Here is a 7,681-nt window from a genome sequence, read left to right on the forward strand (position 1 = left end):
AGATTAAGGCCCTTCCTTAACAAAACTACACCTAAAAGCTTAAATCACATAATGTGACCACACATTACAGTGTGTCACACACACACCTCACCTCCACCCATTCTGCCTCCAGCAATGCCCCGGGGCGAACCAAGCTTTGGTGTACGAGGGTCTGCGTGCAGCCCGTGTCCACCAACGCCTGGTCCCCTCGAGTCCTTACCGGAATACTGTATGTCCCTCCTGGACCGGGGGAGGGTGCTGGGGCGCCAGCAACGCGAAACACCTGCCCCACTTCCATAAGCGGACAATCCCTCCTCAGGTGCCCCGGCTGCCCGCACTTCCAACACTCCGGCCCCGGCGTCTGTGCTGCTCTCCGTGGCTCGGGGGCGGCTCCACTTGGCTCGGCTCCCCTGGACGGCACCAACGCCGCGAAAGGGTTAGTGGGGCTCAGCGCCGGCAGCCGCTCTGCCTGCCCTGGTGCCGGCACACGGCGCCTCGGGGCCGGCACTGGGGCCTGTTTGTTCGGCCTCCGTCCGGCGTCCCCGGGTTCCCCTGCTCCAGCGGCAAGGTGGTCCTCCGCCAGCGTCACCGCTACCTCCAAGCTTGCGGGCCGGTGGCACCGGACCCATCTCGCCGTCTCCGCTGGCAATCCCTCCGTGAACTGCTCCAGCACCACCTTGTCCACCAGCTTCGTCTCCCCCTCCGATGTTCCCGGTTGCAGCCAGCGCACCGCCGCGTCGCGCAGCTGCCGGGCCCAGGCGAATGGTCGGTCCGTTGTAGCCAGCCGACAGGCCCGGAACCGCCGGCGATGGTCTTCGGCGGTGAGCCCCAGCCTGTCCATCACCGCCCGGCTCACGTCCGTGAAGCTGCTCCTCGACGCCGGAGGCAGACTCAGGGCCGCTGTTTGTGCCTCCCCGGACAGCAGGGGGAGCAGCCGCGGAGCCCACTCCTCCCGCGGCCATTGGCAAGCCTCCGCCGTGGCACGGAAGGTCTCCAAAAAAACCTGTGGGTCGTCCCCGTCCCCCATCCGGGGCTCCGCCACCGACAGTGGCGAGGGCTTCGGCGTGGCAGCGGCCCCGAACTCCAGAACTTGCGTCTGTCGGTCCGTCTGCTCCCGCAGCGCGGCCAGGTGGGCACGCTGGTCGGCCGCCTGATCCCGGCTCATCGTCGACATCTCCGCCAGCATCTGCGCCAAGAATTGCAGAGGCTGGGCGGGTGGCGCGGCCTGTGGGTCGGACATTTCCCCACCGGCACTTTCCTGGGTTTCGGCACCACTTGTGGAATACACCAGGCACAGACGCACACACAGGTAGGTACAGCCAACTTCCACATTTATTGAAGTGATGTTGTTTTGACAGCTGACTCAGTCACACAGTCTGACAGCTCACGAGCCCAGCTGATCTCTCTCTGGCCGCTCCTCCTCGTCTCACTATAAACACAGCGGAGGGAGACCATCATCAGTCCATAAACAACATCAGCTGTTCTTACCGGCCTCGCAGCGCCGCCCTGTTGAGCCTTCCGCTCCACTCCTCCCCTGCAGCTGCGCCCGGGGCCACTCCTCCGCCACAGTGACATGAATGCGGGGGCTGTTTGTCAGATTCCGGGAGCATGGCGTTGTTTCTTGGAGCAAACCGTCATAGTGTACATTCCTGCGGTCACACAATAATTCCAGCAGAAATTTAAGTAGATAGGGCGGGTTGCCACTTAATTTTGTGTTGTGCACATGCGCAGAAACAACAGGTAGGATGGTTTGTGAGGTCGCATGGATTCCCAGAACACATTTCTCTCATTTTTTTGTGAAGTAGATGTTCTCATGACCTATCGAGTGATGCCACTGACCAGCCAATCAGTGGCATGCTGTCCGATGACGTAATAGTTTAATACCTGCTCGGATCGCTTGGAACCCGTCCGAGCAGGTACTAAAGCAGTACCAGGAACTAGTGATGTGACGTTCTGTGTCGAGGCTTCAAAGCTTGTGTCGAGTAATTGAGGGGGCGTTTCCGCGATGCGCGTATCGAGGCTTGCTTCATTTACGGGAGGAGCTGAAAAGACAGTGTCACTATAATTATCGTGCGAGTTACAGGTTTTTCACAATTTGCCTCAAAGTGACACAAGGTCTAAAAACTCCCCATTCAAAGTCTCAGAGCTAAAATACTGAAACTGAAGGCATTTTCTGTAACTTTATTGCAGTTTATTGTTTGATAACAGCATTTTGGTTATTTTGTAAGTGATTTAAGTGTTACTCACATCCTGTCACTGCTGAGATTTCTTCTGCTATGATGGGTCATTGGAGTTTAACTGCCTAACAGTTACATTTATTTCTGTACCTCAATAAATCATGCTCAGTTTTTCCACATGATCTCTCCTTATTGAACTGCTTTTGTAGATAAGCTTCAAGCCAGAAAGCAACAACACCTAAACCAAAAATATTATCATCAGAAGTGAGAAAGTGTCTGGACTATCTCCAGCTGCGTTGCATGTATTAAAGATAACTTCAGACACTGTCTGGTTGTCATGTCTGAAACAGGCTGTACAGTCACACAGATAAAAGACAGCAGTCATGTTTCTAATATTACAAATCAACCAGAAAGATTATGAAGATAAAAGCTGTGAGACCCCACTAGAGAACGGATGGCTTGTTATCATTACATGAAGTGATTTAGAAATAAGCTGCCAAGTGGCTGCTGTGGCTGCTGCTGCTGTTGCCTTTCTAAGATGCCCTCCACAATCTTCTCTATTGAGACTTGTGTCAGTGGTGTAGACAGGGCAGGAGGAGGCGGGTTAAAGACGGCAGGCTCTACGGTGACTACAGGGACACTAGTTGTTTCACTGCCTTCAGTTAAAGACTGCCACAGCAGCTGCTGGGCAGCCACAGGTTTTGGAACAGAGGGTGGGGGCTGAAGGGCAGCTGGTTCATCTTTTCTCAGAGTTTTGTGTTTGTCCCAGTTCAGAGGGACTGGACAGCAGCCTGGCTCTCTGTATTCAAGCCCAAATTGCTCTCCAGTGTCTCTGTCAGAGAGGTGAAGTGCAGTGTACTTCTCCTGACCAGTCACTCTTCTGGAGGCTGCATTAAACTCCACCACTAGAGCTGGATCAAAAACACAAGGTAGCATGACACCTGGCTGCTTAAGGTCCACCAGTCTTTGGTAGTTCCATCGTGCCACCCCTGTCATGTCCTGGGCCTGGAATAGTTCAGTGGAAACGTGAGTCCCGGTGATCCACTGGGCCTGGTGGAAATGATAACCCTCCTGCTGTGAAGTGCCTCGGACAGGAATCCAGATGGGGACCTTGGCACCTTCACCAGGGACATGGTTAAGCTGAAGAGTCCCACCATACCTAAACATTACACCCTCTGAGAGTTCAGGGTCACTTAGGCAGCCACGCAGAATGTGCACTGCGTCACGTCTTCAGCATGGATGGCTTGAAGAGTGGGACGTTGTTGGGGTCTGTGGCCAGGTGAAAATGGTTCAGGACCTTTTCCACTCTGTTCAGCAGCTCAGTGGGTTGTGGTATTTGGATCCTGCAGTGCTCCCTTATGTGTTGCTTTGTGGGATTAGCAGGATGGATGCCACAGAACTTATAAGCATCCTGGAGCCTCTTCAGGTCTGCCTGATCAACCACTGAGAATGCCGCAGAGAGAAGCTGGCAGAAAGTGCTGAACAGAGGAAGATGCTCAGAGGTACACTCCCACAAAAATCGCCTCAGGCAGTGGAACAGGTCCAGTTTTACAATAATGTTCTTGTTGTAGTGGGTTCGAGAGGCACAGCTGTTTGCCACTGGTCCAGATGTGGCCGCAGCAACAACAGCAGGAGTGGTTTTTCAGGCATCCCACGATAGATTTTCGACAGGGATGCAGTCTGGGATCTTAAATGGAGCACAGCAATCCCTAAATGTAAGAAATACAAATACATGTAAGTATATGGAATATTATGTGTGTGCATCAAATTGATCTGAAAAAGAAAAACTCAGTTTTTCCAGACAGATTAGCAGTTTGAATGACAACGATGATTACGGTTTTTACCTTTCCACCCAGTGGTAGCCGGCCTTTTCCACTCCTGCATCACTGTACCTCTTGGCCATTCCCTGGTACATGGGCTCCAAGGACCTTTCTGTGTCAGACTGAACCATGACCCACGAAACAATCAGCCAGTTTTCATTCATTATGGAATAACTGGACATGACCCCAGATGCCAGCATGACTTTTCGTGCCACCTTCCTGATGTGGTCAGACCTGGAAATGTGGCCAAAAGTGCCCTGGAGGCGTTTGGATATGGCTGGATGTTGACGTCGGAATTCGTCGAGCAGGCAGTCAGTCAGGTAATGGCTGGACACAGAGACGCCACACCAGGCATGTGGGTCTTCATAAGACCTGAACTCCTGTGGCTTATTTTCCTTCCTCAGGAACTGCCCAATGGTCCTCTGTGCATGAGCTCCTGCCTCAGAATCCCAGACCGATCCTGTGGCATGGAGGTACGTCAGGTGAGCTCGCTCGTACTTGAGGTGCATGAGTTCATTTATTTGGTTTGCCATGTCTGTTGGAGATTTGCCAGTCCTCCTGAGCTCATCCATAACAGACTTGCAGATGGCCTTTTTGTTTGTAAGAAAAGCAGGGAGAAGGTTGGTAAACCTTTGGGCAGTTTCTCCAGCCATCGTGGATTGTCAGCAAACCAGTTCCTGCGACAAGCCCTGCAGCAGAGTCGTGAAGACAGGATGTAATACTGACCACTGGTGCCAACAATTACACGTGGCCTGCCCACACCAGCAGAGACCACTTGTGAACGAAAGCAACCATGGAGACATGGCAAGATATAATTGTTTCTTAACCTGACCATGATAGCACTCTCAGGTTTCATTTTACATTTTATGCACAGGGCGATTACATCTGATTGGGTCACTTCCAAACTCGTCCTGCCTTTGTCATCATCATCATCATCATCATCATCATCATCTTCTTCATCCGCTTTATCCGAGGCCAGGTTGCGGGGGCAGCAGCCTAAGCAGAGAGGCCCAGACCCTTATCCGGGGGAACACCAAGGCGTTTCCAGGCCAGCCGAGAGATATAATCTTTCCAGCGTGTCCTGGGTCTGCCCTGGGGCCTTTGTACACAGCTTAAATATTTCTGATTGGATCTCACATTTTTTATTTTTTTTTAGACCAAAGTATCAATATATTCCATTGCACTTTTTTGTCTCGTGCACTAGTTTTTAGTTAGTTATTGTTTCCCTTTCATCATGAAAACAAAGGTAACTGACAAAAATTATGACAAAAATAATTGGTCAGTGAAATTAACACTGGATAAGAGCACCCATGCTGATGTAGCATTAACTTGTAGCTTAAAAATAGCACGCACAAACCATTCCATAGGTGCAAGATTTGCATGACAAATTGAGGTATTCAGTACAGTTTCTATTACAACATTTTATTGAGATTGATGCCATATATAGGTTGTTCCCCCAAGGATCGATATAGTCTGTGTAGTTGGAATTACTGGGTGGTCCCATCATGCTGTGTCCACATCAGTCAAATATCTGTTGCAGTCAGCTGGACCACAATTAAATAATTCTGAGCAGCACTTGGCAGACTGCAGCAGCCTGCATGTGTGTGTTCCATGAAAATCAAAAGTAACAGAAACCCTGCCATTCCTCAAGCCTGAATCATTTCAGTCACATTTTCGCCTGGAGATGTCTAAAGACAGGCTGTCTTTTGTTGCCATAGAGACCTGAATCCCCCCCCCGAACACAGTGTAGAGATCTGGCAGGTTTTTGACCATAATTGCGGGTTGTCACCCTCTGGCAGTAATAGGGGGAATATGTAGCACACAAGCACAAACTCCTTGTCTTGGTACAGAGCTCTCACTGCGGGACCAAAGTGCCACTTAAATCCAGACTCAAATTTTCTGTGATTGCAGGTTCCGATGGAGACATCGCCTGTTCATCATCTCCGCTCCCAACGACGAGGAGTGGGCCTATCAGCAGCAGCCTTACGCCCTCAACAGCCAAGCCTGCAATCTGGGTGAGTCACCAGAAGTCAACCAGTTTCACGTTTCAGAGGTCACTTCAGTTGCTAAAAGCTCAAATATGCTCGCCACCCAAGCTCTAATTGTGTCTCTCTGCTGCTAGGTGCTGTTTAGGTGGTGTAGGTTTTTTTCTCCAAAATCTGCTGCCTGCTGCAACCAAAAAACAAATCTATAAGAAACACAGTTGCAGGCTCAATGAACCGATTGTTAGTGTGATTAACACTTCTTAGTCTAATTTATCATAAACGGTCATGATGTGCCTGTTCACTGTACTCTGTACCCTATAAGAAATGTTGTAAGAGATTGAACAACTGACCTTCCGATTAGTGGAAGATGCCCAGCCGCCCATAACAATCTTCTGTTTCTGCAAGTCCGAAAGTACAAAGATTCATTTACTGGGAAACAAGCCTGATCCTGATCCTAAACTCCACATCACACTGATCAGATGGCGATGCCTTTCACCCTGGTTTATCTCTGACATCAGCACCAACTATTCTGTTGTTCTTATAATTTTTTCCTACATTGCAACATAACTTTGTATGTCCAATACCCAGATAAGAAATTAATCCAACTATAAATTGTTATCTACAAATTATATTAAGCTGTTACGTTCCTGCGGTTGTTAATTTTGATTTACATGTAGTTAGTGTACTGCTGTCAATAAGTTCATAACCACGTCTGTTTGAAGTTATTTTATTGGAGTATCTACCAGCAAGAATTTGGAAAATCAAAGATCATTTTAACAAGCTGTGATTTCAAAAGAGTTAAACATTGCACTAACACAATTCCTAAAAGCTGTTGATATATTAATTTAATTATATTTAGTTTATTTTTAATTGCATAAAAGATTCCAAACGAGTCGTCTTCCATTCCAAGTACTGGTGCCTGTTCTTCGTACCTCGCTAAGTAAGTTAGCTGGATTAGATTGTTGACGATTTCGCGTGATCCTGGATCGTTCGGTTCCCCGAAGCTCATCCGGGACTTGCTGTCATAGCAACAGAGCCGTAAGCGTAAACCTGCTCGGGAGCAGGTTTACTTTATGTAAACAGGATTAGATCGCGGCCACTCAGGTATGTCCGCTTCATTTACACGAAAGCAACAGTGATATTCCACCACTGTTTCACCATAAATAAATAACATCAATGTAACTAAAGATAATGCAGCACTTGATCCTTTTATTGATGTCACACAGATACATACAGGTCATTTCCTAAAAAAGGGAAATGTACTATTAACATTCTATTACATGTATGTGATTATTACAGATGTAATTCATATTTCAGAGTAGCAATTGTAAATTACTTCGTGTAATCAAGATGAGAGACCACTGCTATAAAAGCGAAGGTGGATTTGGGAAGTCTGTCACAGCCATGTCCTGTCCGTATACGCGAGCCACCCATTGCAGAAGGTGCAAGATTGATAAGGAGAGTCCTCAGAATTCAGCGTATATTGCGGGACAGACAGGATCCTTTAGCTCAGCGCGACAGTGTGCTCATTGAGAGATATCGATATTCCCGTGAGGGTATTATTCACTTAACCAACATGTTGACGAGGGGGTGCAGGACCACCGCCTGTCTTTTTTTGCTCTGCCCTTTTCTTGGTTGCTGTTATGAACAAACAAACAGATTATTTCAGGGTCTCTTTCCAAGAGACGAAAAGCAATATAAGTGGTAAATATTAGCATTC

At 48.7% G+C, this 7,681-nt stretch overlaps 1 pseudogene; it reads right to left on the bottom strand.

Moving 5' to 3' along the window:
- Window positions 1-1,185: 1,185 nt before the first annotated feature.
- Window positions 1,186-4,984, bottom strand: LOC146662958 (uncharacterized; annotated as a pseudogene).
- Window positions 4,985-7,681: the final 2,697 nt, after the last annotated feature.

Source organism: Rhamphochromis longiceps, linkage group LG8 (assembly GCF_057381845.1).
Source record: "Rhamphochromis longiceps isolate RC_006_pf linkage group LG8, R_longiceps_female_GT1.1, whole genome shotgun sequence".
Classification (NCBI taxonomy): Eukaryota; Metazoa; Chordata; class Actinopteri; order Cichliformes; family Cichlidae; genus Rhamphochromis; species Rhamphochromis longiceps.